Genomic DNA, 26888 nt, shown 5'->3' on the forward strand with positions numbered 1-26888 from the left:
ACTTTTAAACTTTGCTGTTTATACAAGTAGTATGTATTACCGATTTCCTACAACATTTTCAACTTGAATATTACACGATTGCGCATAACCTAAGAAGTTTGAATCCGTTCTAACAAAAACGACTGCACCAGCAAGCTTTAAGTTTGTTTGATTTTTCCATTCAGCGTGCGCAGTCGCAGTGGCGATGACCCCGGCTTTGTTTACCGTCCGGTCTGACGGCACGTTTCATCTGCTTGTTAGAATAGTAGTCGGTTCGAACCCGTTCCGATTTATTGCTGTACAATTATATGTTAGTGTCGCCAGTAATCCGATTTATTCTATTGCCATGTTGATCGTTGAAGAATATATTGATTGAGCTTTTAGCTTAAGCTTAGAACATAGAGGATGGTGTTTGTATGATCCTTGTATGTAGTAAGTACCTAGCTATATTTTTCTTCTTTCAAATGGCCAACAAAGAGTATCATAACTAAGTTTTACTGTGATTTATTTGATGACAATAATATAATCCTCTCTTTATTATAGGCATATTATTAAAACAGCAAACAATAATGTTTTAGAAGAACATAAATAACAATAACGCTCGTAACCTTTATCTTACCATATCTATGCGTTTAATACTATATCATTTGACTGATCGTTTAATCCATACAATCTTGAAGCGAAACATATCATTAATATCTGAGGAATAACGTAATCCATATCTACGTGTATTTATAGTCGTAATTGCATCACTACAATGATTGCGTGACGTCACACGGCGCGATGAAAAGGCTGTACACACACGATACTTAGCGGTCAATTAATTCATAGTACCTGTCCCATACGAATAGTTTACCTGCTGTGACGTCACAGTCACGTAAAGGGGTCAGGGAACTGGCCGCGTCGCCCACGACGGCGACGAGCATTGTGTTCATGTGTAGAGAGGAAGCGGCTTGTTGACTCGGTTCTTTTCTTCGGTTCAATTTTATTTGGGAAACAGATAACTAACTACTTAACTAGCTATTCCGTCGTGAAGTATGAAGACATTGTACGATTTTTTTGTAGCCACGTAGATAACGAGAGTCCAGGAAGTTATTGTTCAATACATAAAATCATTTTGACATAGTTGATGTCAAATCAAAATTTTATTATGATCTATTTATATCCATAAAAAAAGTGTATGCATAATTTGGATCACAGAATCGCATTCTCACTTAGTCTTAAGGCTACGCTACAGCAAAATTTAAGCAATTCTTTCCCTTGTCAGACCTTAATATCACTATAAGCATTTAATTGTACACACTTTATCACGAACATAATCGCTCGCTTATACACCACAACCGGACCCGCCGCGAACGGAAATAGAGCTCAGATAGAGTGAGATTAGTCAGTGTTCCGTGCGAACCGTCTCCATTCACAACTACGCAATTGGGTCAGAGATGACGAGCGTTATACTATATTATGTCATGGATGCCTACTACCTAGTCCTTTGAGGTAAGCTGTGTAACATCCACTTTATACGTACTATGACATGGATACCTAGTCCTTTGTAAGTTGTGTTGTATGAGAACCTAGTTTATGATGTTCATGATAATATTCTAATCTATACTAATATTATAAAGAGGAAAAGTTTGTAATTATGTATGTATGTATGTATGGTTTACACGCATAAACCTTTCAACCGATTTTGATGAAATTTGGCACAGACAATCTTTAGACCCTGAGAAAGAACATAGGCTACCTTTTATTGCGATATGTACCACGGGCGAAGCCGGGGCGGACTGCTAGTATATTATATAGTACACACTATCATTGACGTGGATACTTTGAGGTAAGCTGTAGAGATAGTTGATAGTGTGCATGCTTAATAAATAGTGTAATTTGTTATTAAGAATGTTATTTGTATATTTTTATTGGTAGGGTTTACACACTTAACATAAGCAACATAGATAATATTACGAAATAAAATGGTATAACAAAGAGTTTGTACAGATTTCGTTAGATACAAGATTCAATATTTGCTCTCATTTATATTATTAACAAACAGACAGTTTCATCTGTCTTCTCTATGTTTATAATATCTTTTTGACAGTGACCATCAACTTTAATCTACCATCAAATTACAAGCGTGTAAGCACTCCCAATAACCGCGTTCGTCACTCGGGAAATATCCGAGCGATTCGAGCTGGATTCCGTTGCACCCAGATAAATGTTTAGCATTAGATTCGGTAGCGCAGGGCCCAAGAATGCGGTCGCTCGGCCCACAAAAAACCCCCGAGGTCCGAGACTGTACCTGCCTGCCAATGACCTCTGTCCCACACGGCTGCGCGCGGCTTATCGAAATTGTCCTATTGTATGAATAATCATTTAAATGTGTAAGGACTCAACTATATTTGCAGTCAGTAACGTGCCTAGAGGATAAGGGAAAACTTGGCCTTGAACATCAATTGAAAGATTGCCCTAGATTCGAAGAAGAGTTCTTCTTGAACCTATAGAGTATAGGTATATCAATGAAATATGAAAGTACCTAGGTGTTTTTTTGTTATTTAAGTAAGTACTTGCCTAATTCATAAAGGTTTAATCATCATTAATGAATTTAGATTGTTTAAAATAAATAGAGCGAAATCAACGAACAAATTTCATAAACAGCAATTTTTCTTCAATACTTTTCACGATATATCTAAAGTTTGTCCAATATAACAACTATTTTTTCAACAAATCTACTGTCGTATATTTGAATTTGTACATCATATCTATTTTCTAGGCATATCATATCATTTAATCTATTATTCAAACACCGGATACTCACGCAATTCCGATCAGAATTTTCACAAACCGCTTATCTACGCTTCTCGAATCTTATCACGTTACATACCTGTAAAAGATAAGAAAGTTATACATATCATCAAAATACTGTACATCAAATAGCGCAAACTGATAAATTAAAAGGCAATGACTAATGACAGAAACAATTAAATATTTATCTTTTACATAATAATTTATACAGCACGTGAACAAAGCGAGGAGGGTGATTAAATATATATATGTATTTGTTATGTAATTGTGTAGTAAAGATGTGAAAGATGTGTAGTACCACATTTTGAATATATATTTTAAATCCGTTGTGGATTTAGGATTGCTTATACTGTTACAACGTAACTATTTATAACTTGTATACCAATATAACCACAAAATTAAGTCGACCTTAATCCTTATCGAAACCTCACTCATACTAGGTTCATATAACTCACAGTTTATAATACATAAATCAAGGGACACTTCGTAGTAAAATCAAAATAGGTATATGAGACTTTTCTCAGCTGTGGTGTTTTGTCTTGTTTTACATTCAACAGTCATGTCAAGCTCGCATTGCTCACGTATTTCTCGTAACTTATGCGCGCCTAGTATCTATATGGTAATGTACAAGTTGGCAAGCTTTATTTTCAAAGAATTTCCTTATAAATAAATAAATAAATAAATAAAGCGTTGAGTTGGAAAATACAAAACAGAATTTCCAACAATATATCTATAAAAAGTTGAACAATTAAAAAAATTCATAACTACATATTAAATATCTTCATCACCATCAGCCCATACACGTTCCCACTGCTGGGACACTGGCCTCCTATGACGGTACTAATAATTAATTTAATAAATATAAATTATTATAATTATAAAGTACTAGCAGTGCGCCCCGGCTTCGCCCGTGGTACATATTCACGTTTTCTCTACGTAAGAACCATCCTCGTACTTCAAGGAATATAATAAAAAAAGAATTAACGAAATCGGTTCAGCCGTTCTCAAGTTATGCGCTTACCAACACATTTTGGAATTCATTTTTATATTATAGAAAGATTGGGAAATATACAATTAACATAAAGTCATAAACACGAATAACATTAATCCATACAACTCTAACGCGTGGTTATTAACCAGTATCATAACCTAATTAATTTGCAGTACATTACCGATTTCGCAGTTGAATAATGCACTAATTACTGCATAACATGTGATTATAATTCATCGTTTAAACGGTCTAGTTTTAACAATGTGCATATTACTTTGTTGTATTATTAACGAGACTAATTTCCTTGATTTATGTATTCAGATGTTTTTCGAATCATAATTTCTATACGTTAATTAAATAGCAGATTACCAATTATAATCATGCCATGTGTAGCATAAAGTCCCATTTATGCTAATATTTAAGAAAAAATATTTGAAAGGTATGTAATACCTATTCCTATAGATAATGACATCTGCATCATTCAAAAATCAAAATATAAGAATGAAGCATAGACCTGTAGATAGCTTAAATTTCATTAATCTTCACATACCAATTCTACTTAATATTATAAATGCGAAAGTTTGTGAGGATGGAAATATGTATGTATGTTTGTTACTCTTTCACGCAAATACTACTGAACCGATTACAATGTAATTACTAATTTAGCACACATATATGAGTGACTCGGATTAACAAATAGGATAGGTTTTATCCCAGAAATCCCACGGGAACGGGAACTGTGCGGGTTTTTTCATTGAAAACGCGGGTGAAGCCGCGGGCGGGAAGCTAGTTGTAATTAATACGGCACGCACATAACATGTTATAATAGATGCAAAACGCCACCTTACCGAAACATCCCAATCAAATGGTCTATTTCCATAACAGTAGCGATCGCATTAATCTATTAAACCAAACTAATGATATACAAGTTCATTAGCACTGAAACCGAATTTACTCGCGTGACTCCTGGAAAGGAAGACATTAGTTACCGAAGTTCTACAAACGTTATCCTTGTACTCAGCTCGATAAAATGCAGCGGTTTTTATTTTTGTCCGAATAAATAATCCTTTCCGGTGACAAACTTGTGTAGGCAGCCGTTTGTGTAGCTTTGATCATATTTCATATCGAAAATATGTGCATACGTTATACTAACACATGTAGGTTTATGTTTGTTTATACAAAAGTAAAACTAGAATGACCATATGAAACTATTTTTCATCTGAAATAATATTTTTTTCACATTTTATCATTTATGTTTCACATCGTTCTAATATTATGTTGTATACAACTAATGTTACTAATTAATATACCTATTATACAAATTCAAACGCTAAGAACACAATAAACCAGCAAAAACGTCCAAACCTTACCACAATAATTCAAAATAAATGAAAGAGCTCTCAACTGAATGCAATAATACCCCAAACTGATCATTGTGCCGTCGTTCTGAAGAATCAAATGTCCCTTTATTTGTTTTATTGAAAGGAACGGGTTATCCTCTCAAACGGCACGAGACTCGGGGTAAGAACAGGTTTATATTCTCTTTTATTATTATTATTCGGTAGCCGGTTAGACAGGTGTTAGGCAAAGGTGCGATGATAAATTATGCTAGGAATTTACGGGCGAATTTTATGGCCGATTTAATTACCAATTCTAAAGATGCGTTTGTAGCTCAATTTAGAAAATTTTGTGACATCTGGGGCCAGGTTGCAAACATCTTGGCTATAAATAGCCAGCACAATTTGGATATTTTATTTAATACGTATTTACATATCTTTATCGTAGCCATATTTAACATAAATATCCCATTTACGAGCAAAGCTTCCTTTTTTCACACACAAATCTACACACTGCAAAAAACTGTAATCACTTCACAAAAAATAAAGGAGCTTCCACATCAATTACCTATCCTAGAAACTCTAATACCTTAGATTAAACCTGGGTATTGGCAAACCCGTTCGAATAAGTTGTTACAAAACCATCTTATCTTAATTGAAACCGATAACATTTAAGATTCGTTTACGAAGCATTTCACCACTTGTACCGCGAAATATCTATTCTATCTCGCTTGATTTAAACGAAACGTTAGCGCTGAACCTGTAGTTTAATACCCCGTTGCGATTCTAGACAAAGAGCTGACTAATAGTTTTCTGTGCTGTCACTACTGGCCGAGAGAGCTATTTATCATTCCCTTCTTGAAATGTTGTATGGTCAGTAAAGCTTGGTGTTATCAGTTTTTCACATTACAGTCATTCGTAATAATAGCTGTTATTTTACAAGAATGATTAAGCATTTTAAGAAAATACATTTTCAAACACTCTTTGATCTTTCAGATTCCATCAAATTGAAAAACAAATGCAAAATATCATATCTACTTATATCTATGCTCGTACATTGATATCATAATATTGAGATACGTCTTCTTGAACACAAACTGGACAATACAACGGAACCTTTATTCACCAGCTCCTATACCAACTCCCTATCTAGGACATGGGTAAATGGTAAATCAGAGCTTTCATGCATCCTCGTATCGATTCAAGGCGATCGAGTTGACACCGACTAGTTAGGGATTGTTTCCCACGGAACTATCTAGCGCATCGGCTTCTAGCAATTTCGTTAATTGCGCCTTTAATTAAAGAGCATCATTTCGAATACATGTGCTAGTTTTTACATGTTTAACCAATGTTTTATGGGGTTTTACGAAGTGTTTATAAATCACAAATTTAATTAGATTATCTTAAATTACCATTTTCGTTTTTCTACTTATGAGTAGACACGATAGTAATTGTGAAATTACTATGAAGTTCGCCAACGACCGCGGCGTCACCCGCGTAAAAAATAGCTCTAGCTAACAATCTCCAGAGACTAAAACCATAGCACATCATGAACGACGAAACACAAAACGTATCGGATCGCGAACCACACATGCCACATTGCCCAAAAACGACTTTAATCACAAAGCTCTCAATAACAGAACTATGTAACAAAAACTACAGGGTCGTTCACATGGCACCACAGGCACGCAGCATCTAACGACGCTAAGTGGCTGTAATTACAGATACAATAAAACCTAGAGCACCAGGCAATGTCCACATTATCGTTCAGCCATTACAGCTGTTTTATTAACGTACTGGAAATGGCAATTAAATTATGTACTGTTTAGTGCTTCTATTGAGGATTTTGTTGCCATTACAATCGCATATTACGCCATTATATGGGTAAGTAAAATAAAATACCAATTTTCTCTTTGGTGGCCAGAATTTGTACTTTTGATAAAACATAACTAGCATTGTCTAGAAATTGAACACGAATTTTACTTTACTTTAGGTATTGAAATTCACTTTAGTCCGTGTAGATCTAAAGCATATTTTTACTTCTCTGATATTAAAAGATATTTCATGTTATGAAGCTCGCAACTTCAATACCCACGTTCGAATTCATATCAGTCAAATATGGCTTACTGATATGAAAGATGGGAAACCTGAGCTAGATATTTTAAGTAGAATTTATAACTTACAGAACTTTTAAGTCCGTTTTAATAACAACCGAAATATTCTCAATTTATCGAACTTTCAATACGAACGTTTGTCCATCTTACTAGACACCTACTCACTATGAGTTTTCTTTCTTTCTTGTTTAACGCAAAATTTAGTCCCGATTTAGTCTTAGAAGATTGTAATGTTTATCTTTTCCCCTGAGACATAATTCGTGTAAATATATTCTTACTAATATAGTACCTCTATAACAATATAGAGAGGTCATTTTTGTTTGGCCATTATGTAAAAATGTAAAATAAAATTGGGGTGGTCGGTGTGCGCCGGCGCGCAATTACTGGGGTTGTGATTAACGAGCTATTGGCTCGAAACGGATCAAGGGTGGCGATTGACGTGTTTAACTATTTAAATTATTATGATACATATAATGTGGTGTTTTTATGGAGTTATGACTATCTTGTAAGTGAATAAATTAATGTTTTTATAGTTTATATAGGTCCTTGCATCTCCGCTACTGTTTTAAATTCACATTATAACAACACACATTGTTCACAGCAGAAATATAACAAAAACCGATTGCTAGGCATTTTTATTTTAAATAAAAAATCGTTTTGTTATTTTTTAAGTTATTAATAAGCAAATTATGAGCCAATCAAAATATACAAAGTTAAAACAGCATTATCCAAAAGTTGTTAGTTCATCAAAATTTTATTTCAACCATTCGTCACAAACAGACAACAATACACAACTTACTTATTTCACAAGCGATTATTCCTAACGCTGACAACCCTCGCGATCGTTAAACACAATAGATGTGCAACATATTGGAAAAGGGTGTTACGTGACTTTGAGCTTTATGCGTATACAAAAAGAGAACGTTTTGGTGTGAACAAATTATTCCCTGGAAGTAGTCTTGTCACCGCCTCTGCAAGGAATCCCGAGCAGCTGAGTCCAAACTGATTAATGTACGAAGTTTTAAAGTTTAGCTTGATTTATGAATTATGGAATAGGCTTTTCTCTAATCAACGGGCCATCTTGCCGGATCAATGTTTAAAATATCGTAAACAGCTGGCTTAGTGAGCCAGCATTATTTATTGAATAATTTCACCATTAAAAATGCTTAGTCGTGCTTAATTAAATTAATCTAAGAGTTTCACAATTGTTATTTTCTTCGCAACATATTTCCAGTACCTACTGTGTTTTTAATTAATATTCCTTATGTCGATAACCATGTAGGTAATCGTCTTCGTTATATTTATCTACAGCAATATAACATCAAAAATTCGTTCCAAAATGTTCCCTATAAATATCTTCATAAATATTTCGTCCCAAACAACATGGCTGTCAAACAATTTCCTAAACATCACAAAGAAAAATTCCTTCCACGAATAGCACATTTTACCGCGTTTTGGCCCACATGGAGTTTCAAATTCCACTGTTGAAGCGTCATTAAGCCTCCTTTTAGTACAAAGAGTAATTAAAAATTATAAAGCTCACTGACTTTACGAGTTACGCGTAAATAAGTGGCTATTGGTTGGCTTAATTAAAGTAGAACAAATTGAACAAGCGGGTTGTACAATGCATATAATTATGCCCAGTATAGTTCCAGAACGATCTATTTTCCAAAGAACTCGCATAAAATTTAGTTGCAATCATTTCTTTTCCATTCGATTTACAAACTACTTGAGTGGCTTTTGTTGTCGCTCTAGTGTGTTACAGAGAAATCTTAATCAGGGTCAATATTATTTTTAAGTGTAGGCACTTCAGTGACCCCTTGTCGTAATAATATCGGGAAGTCACTTAAAATATCTTATATGTATATAAAAATGAATCGCAAAATGTGTTGGTAAGCGCATAACTCGAGAACGGCTGAACCGATTTGGATAATTCTTTTTTTATTATATTCCTTGAAGTACGAGGATGGTTCTTATGTAGAGAAAACGTAAACATGTACCACGGGCGAAGCCGGGGCGGACCGCTAGTATTATATAAAAGCGAAGTCAACTCTACATTTAAAAGCAATTCCTTTCAATTGACCTTCGGTTATACCTCTAAATAAGAAGTCTTTATGGTAACATAAACATTGGAACGATGAATTTTTGAATACCTACATACAATAACCCCTTTCTTTCCTACGTTTTGCTAAACATTCCGGACCATCCAAAGACATACTTACCAAAAAAATTACACCATTCACCATACCTAGCATCGCTGATCACAGTAGTAGATATATAGAGTAGCAATTTACAATAGTGATAGTGGTATCAATCAGACGCAAGTGATCGATAGTGTGTGCCCCGCCTTGCCCTCGGCCCTGCTAACCTAACGTAAGTTACATTGACATTCATTCTCTAGATAGGGTACTTTGATGATGCCTAATGCTTTCACACCTCGTAAGGAGAAGCGTTTAAGCTTGTATTTTAGAATTGTTATTGTTAAGTAATATTTTATTCTTAGCCACCATATTAATTCTATGATAACATGTCATAGTGTACCTAAAGTTTCATACTCAAACTCAAACATTTATTTATTCAATTAGACTTCTTCTAGAAGCACTTTTGAAACGTAAGTACATACATATTTTTAACATTTACCACCGATTCGGAAAGCAGTATCTACGGAGAAGATATTATAAGTAGTTAAGTTTTAAAACTAAAGACATAAGATACTTATTGATTACTATTACAATAACAAGCAACTAGTTTAATTAATAGGTATAACCTTTGGTTAGGTATACGAATACGACTAAAAATAAAGATAACATCTGCATAATTACTATATAAACACATTTGCCATACGCATATTCTGTACATTAAAAAAATAAAATAATCCTATCCAGTACCTATAGATCCACCAAAAACGCGCACTTGGTAAAAAGGGGCGTTGTGTGAACAAAACGGGTGGGGTCTGAACGGTCCCGGGCACATTATAACCGCCACGGGCCATTGCGCTCGTTCCCGAAATATTGGCGCGAAACATAGCTCGTGATTTTACCGTAATTCAGATCAAACGCGATTCTACTCAATTCTCGAATAACGATCGTGAATTTGACGAAAATGGTTATGTCTCTGATCTGAATGAAATAGATTGTTTTGAACTATTCTACTACTTAGGCTAGTTAAATAGTTTAAGTACCATTAAATATATAAAGAACAGCTGACATTTCCCCTTACCAATCATCCACACTTCAACTTTTAATATTATACGTAGTTATTTAAAAAATAATGGACCGTCATATTTTCTTTACAAAATATAGATGTTTAAAAGTCTCAACACACCAACACTAGACAAGACGCATCCATACATTTGCAGAGTGCATAACCTCGTCACTTTTAGCAACAAGGAAGGAGTGCATCTATTAATTCACCACAATATATCTCATCCGCGTACGTTTCCTACATAATCCTGCTAAGTAGGACACTTGGACGAAACAAGAGACTTACAACTACATAGTCCTTGAGCAAACGTCGTGACAGTCTACATCCCAACTGAGAGCTAGCTCGAAAATTCGCCAAGCGATTTTGTCATCAAGGCTGAAGGGAAACCGTTGATAATTGCTTGCAAGCTATCTACCTACTCTTCTAGCATTGCGCCCACCTAAGTCGTTTACTGTAGCCGTTACACAGCGTGTTCGAACCGCACGAGCAATTGACAAATGTGAATATCTTACTGGTTTATACATTCGTAAATTCAGATAAATAATACTTGTAAATCTGTGGAAATAGCCAATCTAAGATGTTGTAGTAATATTTTGTGATCGTTGAGATTTCGATAAATATTCGTTTAGATATAAATTGCGAATAGTTACAACACACAATTACAGAAAATACTTTTATTAAAGTGCGTATTTGTTGCATTTCAAATTGACAAGCCGCACCTGCTCTAAATGCAACTTGTTTACGTCTCAATTTCGATACTAATTAATTTTTTTTATTATCTTTGTTATTAATCGACTTTTCGATTTAATATTAACATAAATTCAAGTACCTAAAAATAATTAATAAATATAATGTATAACAAATTGAAAGAAATTAATAACATTTTACTTAATGTAAGTTTTATAAATTCAATTAATCCTGTCCCAGCAGTAATTTAAAATTCCTAATTGTCGGAAGTAATAAACCCTTAATTAACACTTGCTTATCACGCGATCATTAAAATCTTTTTTGTATTCTTTTATTTTAATTTCATATCAATATTAACAGGTTTATCATTATAAAAACACAATTATAATTATTTTAATTACCTACATAATTATTTAACACATTCAAATTATGTACAAATTAAAGGCAGACTTTGGAATTGGTTCATTTATACATTCTAGAACGATTATGTTTTCTAATATCTTCTATGTTCTAATTTCTATACATCATTCGTTACTATGACAGTCAAATAAAATTGAAGGGACCCGGGACCTTTCTAAATTGACATAATAATGGATCTAACAATCATAATAACGGACAATGTGCTTAGATTAAAAATATTCTAGAAGCACTACATATTTACTTTCAAATTCTACCCATCATTAGTTGCTATCAAACTCTAAATAAAATTTAAAAGTACCCCTTTATAGTGACATAATAGTGGATCAGACAATCATAGGAACGGACAATGGGCTTAGGCCTTAGAGGGTTGTTTGAATGAAACAGAGTCGCGTGGTGCGCACGTGCTCTCCGCGATTATGCTAATTCGCGAGATGCGAGATTACTGCCATGTGTAGTAGTCCGTTTTCTTATGGGCATGCTTGTATGGAAAGGTATACATTTTTGAGTAAAGCAATGCCATTTGGTACGAATGTTGTACTCGTCCACCTAAGCCCAAATCGCCTGGTAGCCAGTGTCTACTCCCCGGCAGAAGGGAGGGAGGGGGGGTTATAGAACAGAGCGCCCGGCGCTCGGAAAAAAAATTCTGGCGGATTCATTTGGCCCTTTGAGTCGAGTTTGGTGTGGTTATCAGTTAACTAGATGATGCCCGATTCATTCCCCATACCAGTTTTTTAGGGTTCCGTAGCAAAATATGTCACAATCTTTAAAATAATAAACTTTTGGCAGTGGCAAAATCCAAACAAACCAGTATATTTTTATATTTTTGTACGAAACTTGGTTTATAAAAAAATACTGTCTGAAAGGCCATTTCATGCAGATTATAAAAACATTAACATGTAACATATATCTTACCATTTTCAATGTGAAATAAATTATAGAAAGTACAGGAACGTTCGTCAGCGCAGCGTAGGGGACGGCTAATGGACCCGAAAAATAAGCAATAACATAAAACAAAAACCAGTCAAGTGCGAGTCTGACTCGCCCATCGAGTGTTTCGTACTTATTTGTCCTATACCATGTTATCTTGTCTGGTAGGACCTGGTTAACTGATACACACACACTTTCGTCTTTATAACATTAGTGTGATTTTTAATCATCTTTAAATTATAAACGAAGTCAGGTAACATTGTTAAAAATAAAGATATATAATAATAGAACGTTTTTGTAATAATAATAATGACAACCACCTCCACAATTACATAATTCGGTACATTTGAGCTGGCGTATAAAACACTTCAATCTGGAATTGCAAGATTTCACGCACCGACATCTTATCAATTCAAAGCTTCTCTTTTCTTTGTATTTCAGATGGGCAAGGAACATTTTGATTATTTTAGGTCCCTAAATATTATATACAGCCTGTAAAACTGCCCTTAAGGTGTGTTGTTTAAGGGCAGCTTCTGTGGGAGGCAAATTTTCGATTTGCCTGTCCGTTTTTGTTAAAAATTTGTTTGCGACCCTCATTTACTGTCACAGCGGGGTACAATGTGAAAAACAAACATGTACTTATAATAATTATAAAAAAAATATAAGTTCTGGATAAGAGTATCCTTAAAATACCGTGACCGTCCTTACCTATCATGCATTGTAATCACAAACTTTTCAATTTCACTGTCTGCATATTTGCCACTGTAAAGTGCTTCAAATCCTCGTGTGACATTCGGATATGCCTTCCATACCTCAAATGCAGGTGTACCTATAGTTCTTTTAGACCTTCTACCTTGGAATACATGATATTCTGTACTAGCCATATCTGTCGACTGTTCTTAACATTATTTTGGCTACTACTACTATATCGTGTGTTCCAAAGCTAGAAGGTCTAAAAGAACTAAAGGTACACCTGCATTTAAGGTATAGAAGGCATATCCGAATGTCATACGAGGATTTGAAGCACTTTACAGTGGCAAATATGCAGACAGTGAAATTGAAAAGTTTGTGATTACAATGCATGATAGGTAAGGACGGTCACGATATTTTAAGGATACTCTTATCCAGAACTTATATTTTTTTTATAATTATTATAAGTACATGTTTGTTTTTCACATTGTACCCCGCTGTGACAGTAAATGAGGGTCGCAAACAAATTTTTAACAAAAACGGACAGGCAAATCGAAAATTTGCCTCCCACAGAAGCTGCCCTTAAACAACACACCTTAAGGGCAGTTTTACAGGCTGTATATAATATTTAGGGACCTAAAATAATCAAAATGTTCCTTGCCCATCTGAAATACAAAGAAAAGAGAAGCTTTGAATTGATAAGATGTCGGTGCGTGAAATCTTGCAATTCCAGATTGAAGTGTTTTATACGCCTTCTCAAATGTACCGAATTATGTAATTGTGGAGGTGGTTGTCATTATTATTAATACAAAAACGTTCTATTATTATATATCTTTATTTTTAACAATGTTACCTGACTTCGTTTATAATTTAAAGATGATTAAAAATCACACTAATATTATAAAGACGAAAGTGTGTGTGTATCAGTTAACCAGGTCCTACCAGACAAGATAACATGGTATAGGACAAATAAGTACGAAACACTCGATGGGCGAGTCAGACTCGCACTTGACTGGTTTTTGTTTTATGTTATTGCTTATTTTTCGGGTCCATTAGCCGTCCCCTACGCTGCGCTGACGAACGTTCCTGTACTTTCTATAATTTATTTCACATTGAAAATGGTAAGATATATGTTACATGTTAATGTTTTTATAATCTGCATGAAATGGCCTTTCAGACAGTATTTTTTTATAAACCAAGTTTCGTACAAAAATATAAAAATATACTGGTTTGTTTGGATTTTGCCACTGCCAAAAGTTTATTATTTTAAAGATTGTGACATATTTTGCTACGGAACCCTAAAAAACTGGTATGGGGAATGAATCGGGCATCATCTAGTTACCTGATAACCACACCAAACTCGACTCAAAGGGCCAAATGAATCCGCCAGAATTTTTTTTCCGAGCGCCGGGCGCTCTGTTCTATAACCCCCCCTCCCTCCCTTCTGCCGGGGAGTAGACACTGGCTACCAGGCGATTTGGGCTTAGGTGGACGAGTACAACATTCGTACCAAATGTTATTGCTTTACTCAAAAATGTATACCTTTTCCCATAAGAAAACGGACTATAGTGTGTACTGTGTACACTAAGCGATCGATACGGATTGACTGTTTTGGTGGACCACCTATGTGATGATTTAAATACGGTAAATTGGGGTTTAAAAAATCTATGGATTTTTTATTGGTCTTGAAATAGTTACAAAGTATGGTTATGGTGGGTGTACAATTACGGGTATATTTCTAAAATGTTTAAAACATTACGCCAATTTCTTAGGAAATCAACAGGAATGCAGTCAAGTTGTTGTACCAAGTACCAACTAGTAAAGTTTATTATAGATGTATGAAAACAACTGTCTCATTAGGTCAAACTTTTCATTGTCAAGTATTGCCTAAATATTGTGTACAAAACTGTAAGATATTATACTTTACTTTGTAAACGTAAGACAGCTGGAAAGAAAACTTCTAAGATTGGATGCTTTGGCTAGGGAATAAGTAGGCTAGAATTAAAAATAAAAGAAGAGACTGAAACATATAGCTAGTAATAGCCAGTTTCTAGAAAAGAACCAGCAAAAACGAAAGAAGTGCAAAATGTGTGTTTTAGACCGTCTTTCTTGCATTTCGTGGCGCTCTGCCAACTTCTGCCTAAGTATTGTCTCAGATTTACGATATAGTTATGGCGAAATAAATTTGGTCTCCAAGATGTGGTATTCAACTCATGGTAAAATTTCTTATACGTAGGAAAAATGAACGCAATAAGTAGGTACATATATATTTGCAAAAAATCGTATATTTGACCAATTTTTAGAAACTTAATCCTTTTCCTGAAAGTTCCTAAAAATTATATAACATTAATTTTCATTTGGATTAAATAATACTCCGACGATTCTTCAGAAAAATTACACGAAGAAAATTATATCCTTGGGAAATCTCTTAAAAATACCTAACCCTAACCCGCTCGTGAGAACCGCATAATAAAAATTGTAGAGTTAAGCAACTCGCTATTTATTTAGGTAACGCGAAACGCACGTGCCACCCCCGGCTTGCTACCCTCATAAAACCAAGTGCTACACGTCCACGCCAATTTCAATCTTACCACCTTGATATACAGTCTATTAGACTGTCCGATAAATTTGCCAGATAGTCGAGTCTTTTAGTTGAAAATTAAATGGCATTGTTCGTTCCCTCATTAATGCAATATTGCGCTCTCTGAGGCACTGAATGGCGGGGAAGGTTTTATTGTGTGCGAAATTTATTAACTGAGTTCTCTAATAGTGAAAAGTTTTGTTTTGATATTTATAGGTCAATAGTTTAATGTATTGTAGGGCAAGATTGGGTGAGCGTAAAGGTCAGTCAATTTATTTGAATAGTTACGAATCGAATATAAATTAGGTATCTAACAATAAGTGTAATATAATATCAATAATTTTGTATATTGTTATGACCAGATTTTATTTATGTTGTGTCTCGATAAAATAAGAATATAATGTGAAACAATAACGTCTAATCTACCACAGGCGATCCTGTTACGCATCCACGTCCACACTTATACTTTAGTTCAATAGAAGCTATGTATGTGGTCATCGTCCAGATGTTAGAACTATGGCCAAAACTTGCCACCAATTCTAGCTTTAAAAAGAAATCACGCCATACAGAAACCCGCCAGATGGCACCTTATCGACCCGCGAAACACTGCTATAGTATAGGTATAGTGGTATTATTATTTAATCGCAATCTCCGATTAGCATAACCATTGTTACGCCGCTACACATGTTATCGCGGAATGAATGGCCGGTGACGTCGCTACTACGATTATTGTAAAAATCCAGTTGTAGCCGTAATTACCGCTGCTTGTATAAGTTACATGTGCTTGCTCTAACTTCGTGCATTGTATGTAATTTGAAGTGCAGAAGGATTAAATTTCCTTTTGTGTCATACGACTTGAAGATGATAAAATGATTTATTTTTTATACTTTCGTCTATAAAATACAATAAAGCAATGAATTCAAATCTTTCCCACGCAATGACAAAATTCGTATAGTTCCAATTAGTAAAACCAAAACAACTTTCCACAAACTTCAATAAACATCGCAATTGATCAAATAAAAACGAATAATCCAATAATTGAACGGCCACCGTCGCCGCGACAAACACAAACGAACAAAAAATAATAGAATAAACGAGTTAAGCCCTGGCTTATTCCCACGAGGCGACTAGCTTTGATGTTTGGACTATTCACAACCGTAATGGCGAAATATATCAACCCCATGTGAAACATTCTGTAAAACCCTAACCAATGCCATATATACGACACAATAACGTCCTTATCCTTCTAATTAAATAATTAGACTTGTTTAATTACAAATGCAAAAACGCTTTTCTACGAGCCAAGGACTTCGTTATAGCACAAGGGCCACGTCGGACATACATAAAACATGAGAACGTCAAAGAAAATGCAAAATTCAAAGCGAGCCTCGAGTTGACGCAATAAAGTCCATTTCACCGACATTGATGGAATCCGACGACGAAAAACAAACACGACTCGTGTTGAACGATAAACGGCAGGCTAAATTCGTTCTTGAATAATCTAAATGTGCCGTCGGCGGGTTAATCCAGCATTTTACGGGAAACGACGGAGGCGACCACAACACGACTGACTAATTGCAACTCTGAACTGATAATCCATTCGCAGCGGGGCGGCTTCCAAATTAAAAACCCCCTGCAATTGTCCGGCCCGGCTGTAGCCAGGGATTACCGCTCCCACGGCCCTGCGCTCGCCGACCCGAGGGGAACGCCAAAAGTTTTGTAAGAATTCCCAAATCCAAAGATGAAATAGTAATTTATCAAAGGATTTTGAGAGGCCCAAGAAGCGGAAGTGAAAGATGGGTGTCCCATCCCTTATCGGAAATTGCAGTTGTTGCTTATCACAACTTTTTCGAACCCCGGGTGGTCTGCCACTTTTGTCTCTTTGAGATAATAGCTCAATATAAGACCACATAAGATATACCATTCAAGTTGTGTTTGCAAAACGAGTGTCCAAAATAGATTGTATATCATACAAAGTTATGGACACGGATGTTTCGCGTTCCGCATACCTAATAGATCGGAGTACTAACCCTTACATAAATAGGAAAACCATTCTCCACGCTTACGACCTGATTATTTATAAGCTTTTAACGGATAATATATGCACGATGCGCTGCACCTAAACGAATATACTGTCGTATTAATATTCAAATAGCTTCGGGCAATGGTCGAGATCCCCACGGCATCACTCCCATTTGCTTTACAACTGTGGTCAGGGAGAGTAAACATTACGCCTGAAAAACAAATTAAGCTAATAAGCAGCTGGTATGTTTCTGTTTTATTCTTAATTGCTTATTAATTGCTCAAAGTAAAACCACCGCACAGTCTGTAATAAAAATGTCCATGACGATCTTATTTTAATTTGTTTTACCAGCTGTAAAGGTTACGCCTATTATTGCACCTGATCGCGCATGATTACAAACAATCCTAATGACATTGAGTCACCTGGCCGGTAAGGTCAACAGCGTATTCGTCCTTTGTCAGGTTCGGATGAGGTTACCTACGCACATGCTTCTCAAATTCAAACGACGAAAGCGATAACGATCGGAGCTCTCGACGCATTCCCGACGCATTCAACGTTTATGATAGGTAAAAAGAATTTCAGTACCGAACACGTGCGAGGGTAGATTAACAAAGGGTTCAATTTTTTCATTCATAACCCAAAAAGTCTACACAATTACGAGATTAGGAATGAAAAAGCGGGGCGATATACTTGTGTGTGGGTGGATGTACGGTTACAATCGAAAACTTTAACAAATAATCAAATGCACATGTAAGTTAACCTAAAAGTTGTTGAGCGTTTAAATCTAGATTCAAGACTGTCCTTGCCAAGTTATGTTAATGGCCACCAAGCAAAAACTATGCAGAGATTCTAAATGCACACAGCGAATCGTTTGATGCGGCATCCAGAACGAGGCAGCTTGTAATGGCTTGCACGTAAGTATACATAATTTGACCACGTCCGTTTAGCCCCGAGCTGCGGCGCGCACGCACGCGACGACGCGCGTCAGTCGGGAGCCGCGCTTCTTATCGACAGAGCGTGTCAATCAAATGTAGCCTCTGCTGCCAGACCATACGAGCGGTATACCCACAGGCTCGCTAATGATGGACAACTTCTTTGTGCTGATGATTTTACCGTTATGCGTCTAACTACTTCCTTGGTTATTGTAATCAGAGGGAATGTTTCCTTTGCGTATGCTGTTTTAATTGTTTGTGCTAAATGACCATGTCAAAAAGTTATCTTCTTCAAAACAAAGATTTATGATTATACCGAATATCTTTATATTTTTATCCTGGCTGATATTATCGTATCATAGTTATAAAAATTATCACCCAGTTTAACCTTCTGTTACAAGAAACATTTAGCAGATAATATCTAATACTGGATGCATGTGTGCGAAACTACTTTCCCCCACACAAATGCATTAAGAAATTGATGACACACCATTGTGTAATTTCACAACGAACCGTGTCCGTGGGCGTGATAATTGAGAAGAATCAAAATGATCAATCGTAGATCTACTCCGTTTAATTCACAATCCTCTCGAAGCAGATGTAGGTTGACTAGTAGACGTTCACGGCTCACACAAAAGACGGGAGCGATCGATCGACGGGCAACGTTCGTGACTATTATTCGAGCCGCGAATGCACCAGCGTACATCTGTTTCGTTCCTTTTGCCTTGCCCTGCATAATGAAACCGGCCCATTGTGAGGGAAACATCCACAAAAGAGCACGCACTTTAAAATACCGGCCGTTTCGTAAGAAAAAATAACGCGGCCCGAATGTGGGCGTAGTTCCCGTCGGAAATGAGAAGTCGATGCAACTGTTATGACATACGCGGTTCGTTAAGTGTTATTGAAAATAAACAACGGTTCGCGCTTTAACGAAGCCAATTCGCGTGTCAAATGCCGAAATATTTCACGAGGCGGACGGGCGTCGAAACGGAACGGAGACACTACAATTACTCGGAGGGTGAGTGGGTTCAGACAAATTCGATCGATGTACAATCACACCGAAAGAAACAACAAAAACGGGTAATGGACGTGACATTGTTGACAGGAGATAAATGGTCTTGACAGTTAGATCGATTTAATTTTATTGAATGTAATGCTTTGATTTTTTAATAAATTTTTATTCAAAAGCAACTTCTTTTACTGATCAATCGACAATTATGTATACCGGTATTTCTATCACAATCATACCAACAACTATTTAAACAAATTGTGAGGCACATAATTATTCTCGAAAGTTCGAAAGCGCAAAAACCAACAGATGTTCCTTACTTACCGCAGTTCTTTTTCAATTTTATTTCCATCTATTCATAAAACAAAGTTTACCTTTTCGTTTCTTTGAACATTTTCTAGGAATGAATCGGAATTGCCGATTACAATAAAGTTCCTTTTATTGTATTCTATTCGAATATCTTCATGTTATTGAAACGTTTTGAATCAAACACTTCATTAAGGATCAACTTCTTTGGAGAGTTTTTTTTTTTGGTTGTAAATATCACTTAACCTTTTTAAGGTCATCCCGAATTAAAAGGAAAGTTAACGAAGCTTAATCTCAGCCTAAAGGGATTTATCAAATTACATACAGGGTGTCCCAAAAAGTAGTGATGAACGGAAGCTGGGAGGTAGAGGACCTAAAGGGCTATCCGAATCACCCCCATGTATGTTATGCGATTTTTCGTATTTTCGGAGTTATGACGTTTTTTTTCAATTTTTCACCTATCGCCGAGTACGGTGATATTTTCACTCATGGTGACGTCAATTATTGCGGAAGGTGCTTGATTTTTTTTGTGTGCTAAGCTGAAAGATAGGCCAATTCAGTATGGTAACATTTACTATCGTTAGATCTTTGAATGGAATAAAAAAAAGAATTAAAATGCCAAGAAAGATAAAATTACCCAGTATGTTCTCCACTTCAAGGGCCCGTAAAAAAATAAAATCACATAAAAAAAGTTTTCCATTTGGCTTTTAAAAACTTGCTCTATCTATCAGGTAGCTACCCTGAAAATTTCATTTTATTATTCAGAAGGCTTCAATCGAAAAATTGAAATCTAAATAAGGTAAGTGCAAAAATTGAATTAACATGATGATTAATAAAAACAAATTAAAACCAATAACAAGGTGTTTAATTACCAGAAATTTTTAAAATGACCCCGCTATTGCTCAGTGCAAGTGCGACATCACCGTAAAAAGTTGTCTTTTAAATGTCTGAATGCCCTTTTATCATTTTTAATGGTTTCTTCTGCTACTATGAATTTCCAGGTTATTTCGTTCAAATTGTGGCAGTCTCTCGTCTTTGTAGTATCCCCACGGAAAAAAATCAATAGGGTTTATGTCCGGGGACCGTCGAGGCCAGGCTAAAGGGCAAAGATACCCTGAAAGATGGATTGGTCGTTGCAGCCTGCGCATGCGCTGGTGACGCCTGCCTTAAAGCCTGGCCTGCACGGTCCCTCGACCTAAACCCCATTGATTTGTTTCAATGGGGATACTAAAAAGACCTCGGCTACTTGAGAGAATGCTACAATTTGGACGAAATAACCCGGAAATTCATAGTAGCAGAAGAAACCATTAAAAATGATAAAAGGGCATTCAGACATTTAAAAGACAACTTTTTACGGTGATGTCGCACTTGCATTGAGCAACAGCGGGGTTATTTTAAAAATTTCTGGTAATTAAACACCTATTTATGGGTTTTAATTTGGTTTTAATGATCATCATGTTAATAAAATTTTTGCACTTACCACATTTAGATTTCAATTTTTCGATTGAAGCCTTCTGAATAATAAAATGAAATTTTTAGGGTAGCTACCTGATAGATAGAGCGAGTTTTTAAAAGCCAAATGGAAAACTTTTTTTATGTGATTTTATTTTTTTATGGGCCCTTGAAGTTGTGAACATACTGGGTAATTTTATCTTTCTTGGCATTTAATTCTTTTTTTATTCCATTCGAAGATCTAACGATAGTAAATGTTACCATACTGAATTGGCCTATCTTTCAGCTTACCACACAAAAAAAAATCAAGCATCTAGCGCAATAAGTCACGTCACCATAAATAAAAATCTCATCGTACTCAGCGATAGATGAAAAATTGAAAAAAATGTCATAACTCCGAAAATACGAAAAATCGCATAACATACATGGGGGTGATTCGGATAGCTCTCTAGGTCCTCTACCTCCCAGCTTCCGTTCATCACTACTTTTTGGGACACCCTGTATACCAATGGGTACAAATATTGTTGCGTATTTCATGCATTTTTGATATTGTCTGTAACACACGGTCCTCTCCCATTATAGAGAACTTCCTGTATTCTTGATATGGCTGTAACACATTCAATATGAAATGGTTTTTATCCATCATTCAGAACTACCAACTAACTATACGTAACAATCAGTGTAAGTTTGCAATTTGCGGCATTGGTTAGGTGTAATAAAAAGTGGGTACAACAGTACGGGCAAATTGTGTTCCCTCGGGCACAGCGCCTGCGCCGACTATTAAGTGCACTTAATTCAGTCTAAATGCTGCCTCGCGGGTACCAACTCGCTCGCTGACACTTTAGGGTGCTCACTGATGAGAAAACTCCAATCTACGAGCTTTCCATTATAATTGAGAGCCTTTGAAATTGCTTTGTAATTCAATTCTGATACGTTATCAATTTTAGTTATCAGTTGGGTCTTAATTAAGGAAAATTTTCAAATTTCTCTCCCTATAAAAGAAGCAGATAGGTACTCAATGTATAATTAAAACAATTATAAAGTAATATTACTCACATACGTTTAAGTTCGCTGTACTAGCAAACAATGAAACACGAATAATTTGCATTAATTAAAGCTTAGAGTTGTATTCAGCTCAAAGCTAATAAGCTCGTAGTATACAATGTGTAACTGTATAGAGTATAGACTATAGTGTATACAAATGAATCTAATCTCTCGTAATTTATTCAAGCTCAGCGAGGGGCCAGCCCTGAGACCTTAGCGGGGAACCCTCGCGTGTTGCGAAATCAAAAACTTCCACCAGAATTGATTTTACTTACTAAAATATTATTTGAGATGGTTATTTTTCAATGGCTTCTCTTTGCGTTACAATTTAAATATATTTCATCGTAATTATATTAAAGTAAAAGATTATAGAGCATTAATCGCATGTTACATAGTATTTACAAGAAATATTTAGTAGCAAAAACTGAAATCGAATAAATACAGTTGCATGTTGTTCTGACCATGAGATGTTTTCATGCATTCTTGCATTTTAGGAGCTGAGTTATTCCCACAGAATCTCATAACAAACAAGCTCGATATTAATAGTATTACGACACGCGACACCTTTATTATAATTAGAGAAAGTTACAAAAATTTATTCCGCTGCAATAAAGATACTTGTAACATAAAATGAACGTTATACGACGGAGTATGCATTATGCATCCGTTCTTAGTTACAATGGACATAAAAAAGATTTTTAGGTCACATTCGTCACAAAAATTTAAGTGCATACATTTTACATTTCCTACCAGACCCATTAAAAATAGCAGCAAAGCGATGTTAGTGGTTATATTTATAGTAGGCAGGTAAAATAAAATGCAGTAGCTAACGAGCAAAGGTGTTTAAGCTAATTATTACGAGAACATAATATTATGGATTATTTACATAGCATTGAAAATATTTTAATGAGAAGAGTCACACTGAAGTAACAGAAAAAGTAGCCTAAAGTTATTTTATAAAAGGCTAGCGGTCCGCCCCGGCTTCGCCCGTGGTACCTACATATTTCGCAATAAAAGGTAGCCTATGTTCTTCCTCAAGGTCTAAAGATTATCTCTGCCAAATTTCATCAAAATCGGTCCAGTAGTTTATGCGTGAAAACCATACATACATACATACAAACCTTTCCTCTTTATAATATTAGTATAGATTACACACAAATATCTATAGATACGACTGCTATGAACCTGAACCAATCTCTCCAACAATATTTAATTGAATCTTAAGCAATTGATATAACTCGGGTTCGTAAATCATGTAGTGCGGCCAGACGTCTCAAGTATCCAAGGTGCACTGAGGTGCTTATACATAATTAAAGTTTCGGGTTAAGGGTACCCGCAATTTGGCGCAAGAGCATGCTAATAGCAACTCATCGATTTGACTAGACTCTTGGTAATAGCTTCGTAGCTTTCGCGAGGAAGATGAGGTTGTGGTACTTACTGTTATTCATATGTTTTCATTAGTAGCTGGATATAGTGTATGTATGTACTCAGTCTTGTTAGCACCTGGATATCTTGGTAAGTGTAGGTATGCGTTATTCCAAATTATATCGATATTCTTGAAATAAAGATATTTAACGGCTGCTTTATCTTACGATAAAAGCCGAATCAGTAACTACGAAAGGGGAAAACATGGACAAGATTTAAGCACATAGAAATGTATTTAAACAGACAACTAAATTAAATATAACATGTCCTAAAAGCGGCGATAAATCCGTTCTAAACGTAACAGTAGTTACAATTAACAAAACGCACTCGTCACGACTACACTATCTACGTAAAACATCACAGACCGTGTCGCAACGCGAAAGGGCTACTGTGTGGGATTATCAGCATCGTTACTATATTTGTATAGCCTTATACAGCTTTATAGACCCACCGGTGGCAGATAATCAAAACAATCTACAACAAATGGAAATTAACTGTCTACCACATTTATAATTCATAGCCAATATTCTAGTTTATGAAATATAGCACCAGGTGTTGATTCCGCGTTATTTGTAAGAATATTTATGGGCCACCGGGCGACAATATTACTTGTTAAATTGTAAAATTTGCATAAGAAAATGATAAGGAAGAATATATTTGTGCGTTAATCAGTTTTTAAATGATATTTTAAACAAACATTATCACGATTTGGGTAAAGAAATTTAATTGAGTTAAACGAAGAAGTGATGATAGGCTTTAAAAGCCATTAGTTACTGTATATTATACGCATATTTAAATTAAAGAGTTGTAACCGATACTCTATAACTGGAATCGAGAGATAAGAGTCGACTATTATTGATATTAATTAAGATAATAAATAGCTATTTTAAAGATATAAATATTGAGTAGCAATTATTGCCAAGTAAGTTGAGTATAGGTTTTCACTTTTTATACATTATTTATATGATTCAAAACATTATAATTTATAATAGTGACTAAATGTTCTCTCACTCGCGATAAACAGAGCGCGACACGTCGGATATATCGTATTACATTACTTGTAGTAATTGTATCTGTTAATTTGGTATCCTGCCAAGTTTTACTACACACAAGTCTATATCAACAAAAATAAAACTGTCTGTCCGATAGAAAATGTTTTATCTTCATAAAACTAGATAGATAGTTTATATGATTATAGGTGCATTTTTATAAGACCCTCGATAGTTCATCACCGGAAATTATTAATCATAAATAGGAGCTAATTAATGGAATGCGAGTAATTTCTATAAACGGTTCCTAAAACCAGTAAGTACGTTAACATTGCTGATAGTAAAAACTATGGCTCCGTTGCCATGTACAGGCAAAGGGCCGGGTATAAAAACATGTGCACGGTCAATACATAGGTACCATCCATACGAATGAAACCAGTCATGTGGAAACCTGGACTTGTGAGATGACTTAGCCATTCGGGGTCTTGGTAACTGGATGGACTGTATGAAACAATGTATACGAAACGTCAAACGATGCATCTAACATGCTTCATCTAAATATAATTAGATCGCGTCCGATAATTATTTGCACATTGCAGTTTACAACCAGCTAAAAATGGACGTAAAATTCTATACTATAATATAACTTATATAAGGAAAGACATATATACATAGTTTTGAGGTAGGACTTGTAAACAAAAACTCATACAACAAAATATGCGACCGCATGTCGCTCGCCCAAGTCCATAATATTTGGCTGTGCTTGCGATACGCAACACGAAATCCCAATTTAAGTCGAGCATATGTGGAACAATATAAAAACAGATGTTGCAGTATGCATGGAAAGCTTCACATAAAGCGTGGAACTTATAAATACAGAATGCCGAAGAATATTTCCAAAACGACGAATTTATATTTTTTCATACTTATTCAGGTACTAATTAAGCTGATTAATCAAGCATGTGTGTTTCTTTTATACATATAAATCATCCTGTAAAAAAATGATGATGAAGATTTTTATTTATCAAAGGAAGATTAATCTATATTTATATGTAAGTATTTTTATACCTACAGTAGGTTTATATTTTGTATTATGGTATTTTACTCCTTACATACTCATCTAGCCTTCTACCAACAAAAGCCATTGACACACCGAAATCACCAAGGTCAATGTCACGCGCACAAAGATCGCGAAAGTTACGTCTCCGCTTGGATAATTGCGCGGCGACGTAATCGGCCGTAATCCAGCGGGTTTCCATTTACGGCGCGCAGCTTGCCGCACACCGCACCGCATAGAAACAGCTGACGGCCGCACGCGCCGCGAATGCATATTAATGTCGCGGCAAAAACGAACATAAAATCGAAACGCTATATATCGAGCTGCGTTGACGCGCAGGCGCCTCGATTACGCAACGAACATGTTATTACAGTCGCTGTAAATGTTCGATGGTAATTCTTTTACATGCTTTTGGAGCTACGGCCTATGACCTATGCGGCCGCGTATGTTTTTCAGAAATAAATATAAACTACACATAGATGTAATCGTCAATGAACAAACATTCATACATGTTATATAGACGAAAATGACAACCACTAAGCCTATTTACTATTTTGCACTAGTTGTAGTAATCTACATTATAGCTAATTATTGATATTAAGTTTCAACAAACTCATCGCAACATTGTACCGCTTCTAATTCAATAACATTAACCTAAGTCCTTATATTTTGATTACCCACCAAATAGGAAAGCGTTACATGTCTATGAATAGATATACAATATACATACCTACATGTAACATGTCTAAGCCAAATTTCAGCGAAGTCATCTCAACATTTGTAGCGCTTCTTGGTCGATAAGTATTAGTTGCCGCGTTGTCAAGCGCGAGCCGAATTTATGAGGGAGTAGACAGGGTTACCCATATTTCAGGATCTTTATGAAATCCCTCGTAATGTACCCATTTGAATAACTTGGGTAAATAAC

General features: G+C 35.6%; 1 protein-coding gene across 2 annotated transcripts in view; it reads right to left on the reverse strand.

Moving 5' to 3' along the window:
* jing (AE binding protein 2 jing) overlaps positions 1–26888 on the reverse strand; it is a 131621-nt gene that overhangs the window by 81918 nt on the left and 22815 nt on the right. The window lies entirely within an intron of this gene.

The sequence above is a fragment of the Colias philodice genome, chromosome 15 (assembly GCF_061535455.1).
Source record: "Colias philodice isolate Cphi_HAF_F1 chromosome 15, ilColPhil1 Martin Lab GWU primary, whole genome shotgun sequence".
Classification (NCBI taxonomy): Eukaryota; Metazoa; Arthropoda; class Insecta; order Lepidoptera; family Pieridae; genus Colias; species Colias philodice.